Source organism: Triticum aestivum, chromosome 5B, assembly GCF_018294505.1.
Source record: "Triticum aestivum cultivar Chinese Spring chromosome 5B, IWGSC CS RefSeq v2.1, whole genome shotgun sequence".
Classification (NCBI taxonomy): Eukaryota; Viridiplantae; Streptophyta; class Magnoliopsida; order Poales; family Poaceae; genus Triticum; species Triticum aestivum.
In genome coordinates, this window is record NC_057807.1 from 82,392,241 (window position 1) to 82,404,148 (window position 11,908).

The 11,908-nt window shown below is 41.1% G+C and overlaps 1 long non-coding RNA gene across 7 annotated transcripts; it reads left to right on the forward strand.

The window, feature by feature from the left end:
• The first annotated feature begins 3,362 nt into the window (after positions 1–3,362).
• On the forward strand, positions 3,363–8,801 carry LOC123110526 (uncharacterized). 7 transcript variants are annotated; one of them, XR_006453455.1, is made up of 9 exons: positions 3,363–3,858; positions 3,956–4,034; positions 4,766–4,868; positions 5,911–6,437; positions 6,665–7,030; positions 7,135–7,372; positions 7,450–7,523; positions 7,751–7,860; positions 8,023–8,801. It is a non-coding gene; the product is annotated as an uncharacterized lncRNA (long non-coding RNA). The 7 variants fall into 7 exon arrangements; XR_006453451.1 differs by having other exon boundaries at positions 5,911–7,030; XR_006453453.1 differs by having other exon boundaries at positions 5,911–6,981.
• The last annotated feature ends 3,107 nt before the right edge of the window (positions 8,802–11,908 follow it).

An 11,908-nucleotide genomic window follows, 5' to 3' on the forward strand; every position in this document is an offset into this window, starting at 1 on the left:
GGCAACCTTCCCCATATCATGAACCCGATGCACACTGAAGCCATGTCATGTCTAAGGGGCCTCCAAACTGCTCAAGAACTGGGCATGTCCTTGGTGCTAATGGAGACTGATTCCACGATGCTCATGAATGCAATCCGAGGAAAGAAACAAGACAAAGATGCACTTAGTGTCACCTTCAGGGAGATCAAAAAATTTGCTAGTTTAAACTTTGCTCGTTTTGAAATTGTCCACTGCCCAAGGGGCTGTAATCAAGTAGCTGACACTCTAGCTGCAGTTGGTACGGGTATGAGCCGTGCATCCTCGGTCGTTTGGCTGAATGGGGCGCCAGACTTTGTACAAGCGTTGATCACCAGCGAGGCTGTTGGTTGTTCTGATTAATGGAATAGTTGAATTTCAAGAAAATATATTCTTTTAGACAATACTCCCGTCGTGTTTAATTAGTGTCAGGCTATGCTACAGACCGGACAGGCAGAAAAAAAGGGACGCCTGGGATAGGCTAATGACTTTGCCTGGTCGGCGAGATCGCTCCTATGATCTTGGAGATGGTTAGCACCAGGGCGAGCAATGCTAGGACCGTTCGGCAAGCTTTGGTGGATAATGCGTGGTCGCGAAATGTGCAAGGTGACATCTCTTTCCTGGCGCATATGCAGGTGGCACACTTGTGCCTTGCCATCGCGACGATGCCGCGGGACGATCTTCTTCCTGATCAGTTCAGCTGGCCTGCTGACATGTCCGGAGTCTACACGGCAAAGTCGACCTACCAAAGACATGGGTTTTGTGCGTTCGCCGTCGGCACTTGCCATCTGGTGGAGTTGGGCACCGCTGTGTTGCTAGATCTTCGCTTCGCTCACGGTTCAGTATTGACTATGGACATCTGACAGGCGCGCTTGGCACGTGCTCCAGGACGAGCCATCCGTTTGTTTCACTTGCTTGCAGGACCAGGACAATATAGATCACATTCTCGTGAAATGTGTCTATGCGCGGGAGGTTTGGCATCGTTGTTTTGACACAATGCAATTGGACATTGCACCGCCCACCTAGAGCACCACATTTACCGAGTGGTGGTTCCAGCAGAGGACGAGGTTCTTCAGCAAAATTCGTCGAGGTTTTGACTCCTTTGTGATTGGCATGGCGTGGACTTTGTGAAAACAGAGAAACGCGAGGGTGTTCAAGAGAGTACACGATCAAAGGACGCCCGAGCAAGTGGTGACGCTTGTGCTCTCGGAGATGAGGGAGTGGGCGCTCGTAGGATTAGGTGTAGGAGGTTTAGATCCTTTCGTGAGAGAGTGAGCTTTGTATTCGAGATGGTGTTGGTGTCTGTCAAGCAGAAGGTTCGCATCTTGCTCGACTGCTTGTAATTATCTTCTACCTTCTATAAAAATATAGTACGCCAATTTGGCGTACTCTCGAAAAAAATTTGCCTGGGCTTTTTACATTGTTTTTTTATTTTCACCAGGCTAATCACACTAGTCGGGCAGCCACGCCTTCTCTCACAGGGCATGAACCAAACAGAGACGAGGCCAATTCCAGGCATCATCCAGGGCAGGCATGTATGGGTGTGGACATGAACCAAACTGACCCGCAGATGAGGAAGTTTGTTGTGAAAAAGGGACAGGCCGGACGCGAAACAGACAAATTATACGAATATGGTTGCGCGTTGGGCCGTGGTGTCTGTCCATTTGGGCCAAAACGGACAGACTCGGACCAGATGGGGTCGTGCGTTGGAGTTGGCCTTAGAATAAATGTAGTAGTAGTACGTGTGATATGTGCTATTGGGAGTAAGTCTTGATGGTTAAAACAAAAGTTTTGTTCTAGTAGCTGAAATAATCTTGTAGCATTAGTTCTACTTAATCTAGATAAGCAAGACTTGTTGTGGGAATGTTTTTAAAAGAAAGTGGTCCTAACCAAGAATAACCATGCACAAAAAAAGTCTTTAAAGACTTGAGTATTGAGAAAATTTGTAGAGAAGATGATGTTAGAGATACTTAACCCATGTTGTCAGTTTTAATAGACACGATAGCACTTTTGGATTAAATTGTCTAAATGAACTTAGTTAAAGGGTGAATGGAATTATGCCAAAAATATGTGTTGTATCTCTTACATGGCGCTTCAGCTTCTCGCTGGTGTTATGGCCCTACTGCTATATGCATGTGTACGTGTGTAAATGTAGCTTCGTCATCTTTCTTGATATTATCCTGAGAACTCCGCTAGCCAATGAATAATTCATCAAAGTTTCGACTCGGCGACGGGCGTGGAGGCAATCGAGAGGGGAAGCGGCGCCGTCAAGGGGAAGAAGCTGCTTGTGAAAGCCGCATGTAGCGCCCTGGATACCTTAAAATAGTGTTGCGTACAACATCATCTCGCGACTGGCTTGGCATGGGACAGTGCATTTGCATTGTATTTTCTAAACCAAACATCATACTGGAATTGCATATAACCTTTTTTCTTTAGCAAAATGTACTTGCATACCGTTACATTCGTGAACCAAACAAAATCAGTTTCCACCCATCCCATTTGCAACAAACACTTTGTAAGTGTTACTTCGTTGAGCATTTCTCATTTCTTGTGTGCTATCTCTACTACTTAAAAGGAACGTAAAATTTTCATTTTATCTTTCTTCCCACCATTTCTTTGTGTAACTTTCTTATTGCCTTAATTTATTTGTTTTCTGAACCAATTGCACTTTAATTACTTACCAAACTTCTAATCAAAACATAAGGTAATTCATGCTCAAAATTTGATGAACATTTATTTACACAATCGTATTATTATGAACAGGTAAATCACAAGCTAACATACTAAAATATGTATATTCTATTAGAACGCACATACATTGTTCTAGTCTACTACCACTATAAAAGAGAGAGAGGACGGAGAACCAGATCATCATATCCATCAAAACCTGCGATCTAATGGTCTACATCACTCCAGCATACTAAGGCCCTGTTTGGTTCCAAATAAGTCACCAACTTATAAGTCAAAAAGTAAAAAAAAATGACTTATTTTGCCAAACAGACCCGACTTATAAGTCACCCCAATTTATAAGTCATAAGTTGCTCCACCCCAACTTAAAACTTATAAGTCACCCCCTTTTGCGTGGGTCCCATCATCTGCATGATATTGATTGGTGTGAAAATGTGTGTCAGGTGACTTATAAGTCAGGTGACAACCAAATAGACATGACTTATAAGTCACTGGTTTTAAGTCACCTGACTTATAAGTCAGCTGACTTATTAGAACCAAACAGCCCTTAAATGTATTTTATGCTTTAATTATCCACCAATGCCATTACTTAATTATTTACCGATCATTGCCATTGGATTAACATCGATCCCGACCACGTCGCTTCCCTCCCGCAGCCAGCAGTTTTTGGCACCGCCCTACCCCTCGCCCGCCTCTTCCTGCCCCTCGCCCGCCTCTTCCTGCAGCCGCGCCGGCTACCGCACCGCCGCGCGGACCCCTCGCCCGCCTCTTCCTGCCCCTCGCCCGCCTCTTCCTGCAGCCGCGCCGGCTACCGCACCGCCGGGCACCGCCGCGCGGACCCCTCGCCCGCCTCTTCCTGCCCCTCGCCCGCCTCTTCCTGCAGCCGTGCCGGCCACCGCACCGCCGAGCGCCGCCGCGCGGACCCCTCGCCCGCCTCTTCCTACAGCCGCGTCGGCCACCGCACCGCCGGGCGCCGCCGCGCAGACCCCTCGCCCGCCTCTTCCTGCCCCTCGCCCGCCTCTTCCTGCAGCCGCGCTGGCCACCGCGCCGCCTGGACCGCTGCGCCGTCCATGCTCCAGCCGTGCCTCCCGCGCCGCCGCGTCGGCGAAGGGCGACACGGCGACAGTTCAGTTGATGGTCCTCTCGCCAAAACAGGTAACAGTGGCAATTCTCAATTCAGTTGATGTCTAGATTACTCAATTCTTTATCCTCGGATTCAGTTCTGCCCTTAACTCGCAAGTTAACCTCAAAGGACGCAGGATCGACAACAACAACAGCGCGGGTAGGACCTCACAGTCTTAGGCATGGATTCTGCATGCAAAATTTAAAACGTAAGTTATGTATCATTTATCTCGAGTAATGACTGGAGCAAATACAACCAATCTATGCTGATGTCAAGAAAGAATACATCCATTGACAAGTAATCCGTTTATTACGCTAAACTGAATAATAAGTGCTTGAATTAAATATATGTTGGTAGAAAGCACAGGAAAGGCAGAATTTTCCAGAGGTGAGCCCATGAATTTGAGTTGGGTCAGCAAGCATTACAAATGTCTAAAACTCTTGCATTTTAAACAAATAATATGTAGATTGAAGCAAAAGAAGAGGCAAACATTGAACATCATAACTGAAACATACACTTCAAAACTATGTACAGTATGGGTATTTCTGAGGTGTGCATATATACTCTAGAACTTATTATCTAAGAGATCAGATTGCAAACAACACTAGAGGATTTTCAAGCAGAATTTCACATGGGAACACAAGAAATTATCGACTACACTGAAAATGAAGTACTGGTCTCAAACAAACTGGTCAAGAGAGGGTAAAAGTTGAAGGCACTATTCCATAGGATTCGACTATACCTGCAAATAATCTACACTAATGTTGGCATACTTTTAGAACTCAGAACATTACATGCTTCCTACTTACATTTGCAGATTCATTCATACTTCATGGATTGATAATTTGGTATATATTTGCCCATAACAATTGGAAGAGAAAGTAATTATTTTCTCATCTTACTTCATGTTTTAAATCTCTAATTTAATCGTATATACAGTTTTCTCCGCAGCAGAGGAGGATACATCCTCAAGCCCTATATATTTGTGCACCTTAAGCACCTGCAAGCCAATACGATGGGCCACTTAGATCCCCTCCTCCCGGTCAGCCATCCTTGACATTGATTCAGTCTTGTTGATGACGTACGAGTAGCACAGTGATTCATATTGTTGATGTCCAATATTCAATCTTCTTGATATGCAAATTCAGTGTATATGTTGTCCAATTTTCAGTGTTCTGTTGTCCAAGTATTCAGTTTTGGTGTTATCCAAATTTCAGTGTACGAGTAGCACTGTCATGGTGTTTGTCATGGTCATGTTTTACTGCATCCACCCTACAATCAATCTAAAAACATTCTAACCCAGCATCTCGGTCTCCTGTGGACCAATTTTGTAAGCCAGATTGATGTCATGTGTAAACAAAGGCCTACATTCATTCTCCTTTTTTCATACTCCCTCTGTCCCAAAATAACTGTCTCAAGCTTAGTATAACTTTGTACTAAAGTTAGTACAAAGTTGAGACACTTATTTTGGGACGGAGGGAGTACTTGTGAAGACCAAATTTAGAAAATTGAACTGTCTGTGATTTCAATCGGGTCTGAAGCTTCTGTCTACTATAATTCTGTTCCCTGCTGATTATGATTCTATTCACGTAAATACATGAAGTTTGTGGTTCATTTTGTTAACTGCTCTATAATAGATATTACTATTTTTTAAGGTTGGTGTTGACTGCTGACAACCAATAAGATCGCCCTAAAGCAGCCCTCTCTCCAGCACATCTGCTACCATGCACCATTGATTCATATAATAGATGACAAATTTGTGATAGGCACATTATTTACATGAATGGATCTGGATCTTATGGAATTTCGGATGGGAAAGAGTTATTTATCAGTTTACTTTATCTGATACATTGAAAGTTTTTTTGTTTCTATTTATGGTAAAAAAATTGGGTTCTTCACAATATAGTTAATGGTAAAGAGTTAGTTAAGCCGACATTCCAAATTACTTTACTAGATTAGTCATATCTTTTGTAGAAGTTGAATATTTACTTTGTTTTTCATATCGCATGTTTAAGATTTCCAGTTCAATCTGCTTCTGCTGGTACCTAAAAGTTTATCCAACTATTTCATTTTCCTTGATGCAGCACAATGACCATCATCGCAGAAGCATAGGTGGTAGACGATGAGCTTTTTGGAGGAAGCGGAGATGGAGATTTCTATTCACCAAAAGATGGAGACGGAGATTTATATTCACCAAAAAGATGGAGCCGCCATTGACAAGCACTGACGAGCAGCTCAGTCTCAGCTGGGATGGGGCGGGCTTCCAATAGAGGTCAAAAACAGGGAATGGCTTTTTGAGCTGATGGAGGGATCACTGGACGTGGTGTTCATGTTTGTGTTGGCTTACATGCATAAATAAGGAGTATAGTAAGACTTTTCCAATAGTTCTCTTGGAGGTCATGTCTATGCCATTCAAGGATTTTCATATCTGAATGTTATGACAATATATAGATAGGGGAGATAGCCCTCCGCGTCCTGGTGGCCACTGTGTGCTGCAGCGAAGAGCACACTTCAATTAGTGATCAGGCAGATGCGGCGATCCCAGATGTGCTTTGACATTGTGATTTGTAGTTGTCAAGGACATCATTACCCAGGCCGTTCCTATGCTTCGGTGAGTGGTACTTCTCTCCCACCACACAGATTACACTAATTTATTTGATTATAGTTGAGTGGTCTGATCTAATTAATCTATACACTTAGACACACAACCAAGAAATGAAAAACCTGCTCCAGAGATCTTCAAAATAGTAGTACAATATTAGGTATTGTAGAGTACAATTTGTTTAAGCTAAGTTTTTCTTTTGCATGGAAGCTAATTTTATATTTGAGGTGTAATAGATACACATCCCTTGGATACACTCCGGTGCTGATGGTAATACTTTCAGTCACTCACAAACAATAAGCTTCAGCATACAAGGCAGAGTTCAATGCTATTGGACTCGGGTGCTGGTATACAATTTCTTGTACATTTTACTTCAGCATACAAGGGAGAGTTCAATGCTACTAAGTGTGTTCTTAGTGTATTGACAAAGCCAATTATGGGGCCACTGTTGGAGGTTCTTGAATGTACCCTGCCACTATGGAACGTGTGTGCAGAAACAGTTGCATATCTCAGTTCAGCTGCAATGGTAGCGATGGAGACATCATGCAGTGTGGTAATCATTTGGCCATTTTTGTTCATCTTCAGTACAATATTTAATATTGGTATGGTTACTATAGTCTCCCAAATGATTTGTTTCTTTTTCCCTTTATTTTATTATTATTCTAATGACTTACTAATATTTTTATTTGCATTTTATTTACTGCAGCCAATTCAGTCTTGTACCCTGTAATTTGGTTCGTCGGAGAGATACTAGCTGCACCTTTCCGACTTGTCACTGCACTAGCAAGTTTTGTAGCACACTTCTTTGATGATATTGTTGATATTTTAGACAGACCTGGTCAACATTAAGTTCGTTATATCAAGTTGGTTCTGCATCCAGAGCACCTGCACTTATATCTGAAACTACCATTTGGGGATCACTCTGGAAAGATCTTCTGTACTAGGTGACATAAATTTGTTTGCATGCCTACTAATTTTTTCAATTAGTATATTATGCAACTTACATTGGCTCTTGTTTTAGATTTTCCATGCAGCCCGGAGCATTTTGTACAGTTTTGTTGCCTTCTTTTCAATGTGCAATACGCATCAGCTAAGGTAATTTTTCTTTTGGCTTGTATGCAGAGGTAGTATTTGCAAATCAGACAAACAATTAGTCAAAAATCTGAATGATGAGAACATCTGTGTTTTTTTGTTAAGAGTTCAAACTACTTCAAACTGGCTTGTTTGGTGTGTCTGGCCAAGGAAATTTTAAAATTGTGTGTAGTGTGCCTCACATTATGCCTCCATGAGTGCTATGTGTTAATTGCGACTACATGCTGCAGCATTTACAGTCACATAGAAGTTCTTCTCTGACGCCTATCCTGCCTTAAATGGCATGCAACACACCTCCTCTTGTGAAGGAGCTCGGAAGTATACTAATCAAGATCATCCTGTAAGTACTTGCATTTTATACTTATGGTTGACGCTTGTGTTCATTCAATCATGTTTCGGAAATGAAATACCTCTCTAGGGAAAGAAAAACCCTGAGAACTGATATTATTTATTTTATTATGATACTCCTGGACATCTGAATACATAGTTCATTCCAAAACAGCCCATCTACCGTGGACTGGACACTGAGAGTGTAAAGAGCGATGGTGATGATTCTGGAGATTGTGTTAGGGTGTCGTCAAGTTTCACAAGCTCATCATACACCCCACCAGCCACCACCTTGCTCTGGACCTGACAAGAGAAGAAGGATAACAAGATCTGATGCTGGAAGCCTGGAAGTGATATATCTAAAGAACCATACTCAGAATTTGTGACCTCACCAAGATATTCATCTTCATCATGTTGCAGTGATAATGACAGTAGCAAGCCACTGGTGGAGCCTAGCACATACAAGGATGTGTTGATCTTGTTCTGATTCAACGATCATGATCTGCCGTTCAGACTAAAGGAAGTTATACTGTCTGATCGTTCTTGATCCCTTCCTTCGCGTTCACGACCGTCGGGATGACTCCATTGACGAGACGTTCGCATTGACCACCGCCCCTGCACGATGTTTAGTCTCTAGGCTGTAGTGTGTTAAACGGACGAGAAATCTGAGCATCTCCACTTGTCCAGGTTTCTCCACTGCATATTCTGCACGCCCCTGCACCTAATGCCTTCCATAGCTATGCTAACCCACAGCAGCAATCAGCAAGGTTAGCCCCCCTTTGTCAGTGTTTTTGTTTGTATATTGTCCTTCTGTTCTGATGTGGATGGGTGGAAGCATGTATTTCTGATGCATGTATACGTTTTAAGAAGGGATGTTGATAGAAGACTCCTATTATGCATGTACCTATTTTCTTAAAAGCTTCCAATGTCTGTCATGTCAATTATGTGGGCTGACCAAGATGATTGTCTTTTATAGCTTATATATATACTATGCATTTTTTCTTTCATTTTTTTGCTTGTGTGTTCATTGGATTATTTTATGAGCTGATATTCACTTAAATAATAAGGAATTCCATGCAAAATTCCACGGAGCATAATCTTGATTGCCCATTGAGGAAGAAATTTAAGCTAACGGCACTACTAATGGGTGGCACTGCTGGAAGAAATTTAAGCATATAATTTTGTACATGACCAATGATGATTTTGTTGTAGCGTCTTCGGTGCATATAACCCTTGAGCTAGGCAATCAGATGGATGTCCTGGATTTATGATAGTTTTTGTCAGCATTTATTTTTATTGGCAATAACAGTTGTAATATACACTCTGCTTTAAGGAAAACATTTTGGTGTTAAGATTGCACTTTTGAATGTTGGTTAAATGGCATTGATATTTGTGTGTGATATATTCCATTTTAGTAGTCATTAGGGTGAGTATCTGCAGTACATAATCAAGTCTTAGAAATTCCATAATACCTTATCAACGCCATTAGCATCTTTACACAAGCCTTTGGTTAGCGACCTCATCTGTGAATCATCCGTTGATTTAACTATTTCTTGATTTAATTTTTCTCAGCCTTGAGTTGTCGATTGATCATATCATGATATTGACTGTATCCATTGATTACTTTTTTCCATCTTTAGTTATCACCTATTTACATCATGATATTAAGGACCTGAATTTTTGGGACATGCGGCCACGCGATGCCGTAATCTGAGACGTCCCGCTGCGCATCAAGATGGCTACTTAATATAGGCCCATTTGTAATACCTGACGCGTTAATCACGGACCTACTTGAATACGTCGCGTTATACATCAGAAGAGTGGGCCAGACGCTATTAATGCTCGTATGAATGCATGCTCATCTGGTAGCAGCCCTCATCACAGGGGATGGCATAACGGATCTTGATGGTGGGCAGACATCATTAAGAATGCCCCTCGCTCCAACCCTTGCCCTGTGGAAAAGCAGATGGAGAAGAGGAGATGGCTTTTGCAGAAACGGAGTTTAACAGGTTAGCCGGTTAAAACTACGAAACTGCTGTGTGGACGACAATAGCCGAACGAACTGCGCACGATGGAGTATTTAACGGTGTAGGTTCACTTTGAATCGACGCATGGACGGGTTGATGTGCTTCATCGTGCGGAGATCGTCCACAACCGTCGTGTGTGTAGCAGCACTCTTAAAACTATACTTGATCTGTGGTTTTCGGTTTCTTTTGGGTACGATTCAACGAGCCCACCTATAATCATCTCTCTGTTGCCTCAACCCCTAGCATGTCTTTTTGGGCAACTTATGGATCTGGGTGCTTAAGTGGAACGTGGGAGATGCCTGTTTACATCTCATGTGTTAGAATTTTCCAGCCCGGTCTCACATGTCTTTCTTTTGCTCGATTAGTGCAGGAAAAGCAAAGCAGATGCCTGACGAGCGAACAACAAGTGCTGAAAGATCAACCACCCTGGAAACGGCCCTAACCTGAGTTTCAAAAATAATGATGGCACTCATTTAAAATACACCCCACTCCTTTGAAAAAACAGATTCCGCTCATTTCACTTAATTCGAACAAATAATTACAATTATTTTCAAAGGAAAAAAAATCATTCGTTTAGAACAACATATTTCACTCTTTAAAAAAAAAGACTCCACTCGTTCACTTGATTCAAACAAATGTTTTCAATAATTTATTTAGAAGGATGTACTTCATTCCTTTATTTCGCTCCTTTAAGAAAAATAGATTCCACTCTGATATTCACTTCGGGGTCAGGCCCATCTGCACCCAGTGAACAGTAAAAATAAAATAAAAATAAAAAAATAAAAAAATCTGATTTTTTATCTAAGATGCTTTGAGTGCGCCAGATGAATGCAACCTTTCATGGCTAAACTATATTCCAGGAGCTCATGGCAAAAAAGACAAAGTGAGCTTCAAACAGTGTTGTTTTCAAATATTTCTCATTGATCCGAAATTTGTCTCTTTTGCCGAGAGCTACTAAAACGTCCTAACTACACGAAATTTAGCACGGACTTCACGCATACAAGCATCTGGTATCACAAGAAAAAAAAAATCATTTTTTTACTATTTTTAATTATTTTACTATTCACCCACGGTTGCAGATGCACCCGAGAGCCAAAACGCCGCTCCCATTCCACTCATTTCACATGATTCAAACAAATATTTTCAATCATTAAAAAACAATTACACTCGTTTAAAATAGCATACTCCATACATCACTCATTTCAAAATACAGATTCCACTCATTTCACTCAATTCAAATGAATAATTTCAATGATTTTTGAAAAGAATGATTTTATTCGTTTAGAACAACATAGTTCACTTGTTTATTCCACCCTCCTTTACAAAAATAGATTCCACTTGTTTGACTCAATTCAAACTAATAATTTCAATTATTTTCAACAAAAATGATTTCACTCGTTTCACAAAATAGATTACACTCGTTTCAGTCAATTGAAAATGAATAATTTCAATCATTTTCAAAATACAGTGATTTCACTCATCTAAAACAAGATATTGCACTATTTTATTTCACTCGTTTCAAAAGGCAGATTGAAAATATTCGCTATGTACCGGTACCTGTGCACTCATTAAAAAATCCACTCTTCTAAAAAAATAATTTTACTAAAATAAACTTCAACTACTCAAGAAAACATGTTTCGCTCATTTCAAAAGAATAAGGTCGCTACAATCAAAATCAGATTTCACTTGTAAGTGTTGTTCTAAGCAGTTACACTGAAATAGGTTGAGCGAAATAAGTGAATTTAAACATGTTTGAAATGTATCCTAGATTAGTCTTGTTCTAAGCTACCCAAAAATGTGTGTTAGGTTGTTCTAAAGATCACCGTCATAATCGTTGGCATATGGTTTTTGGAAGAAAAAAAGTGGCTTAAGCAATCGAACTGGCCAATAGGAGGATGGTTTCCATTGATCATCGGTAATGTTGGCTAACACTTGCAGTACATTGTATTGAGAGACGATAAATGTTTATGTCAGAATATTTAGACAAGCTTGTTTAATGAGAAGTTACTCTAGTCTCTAGCCAGTCCAACTAAC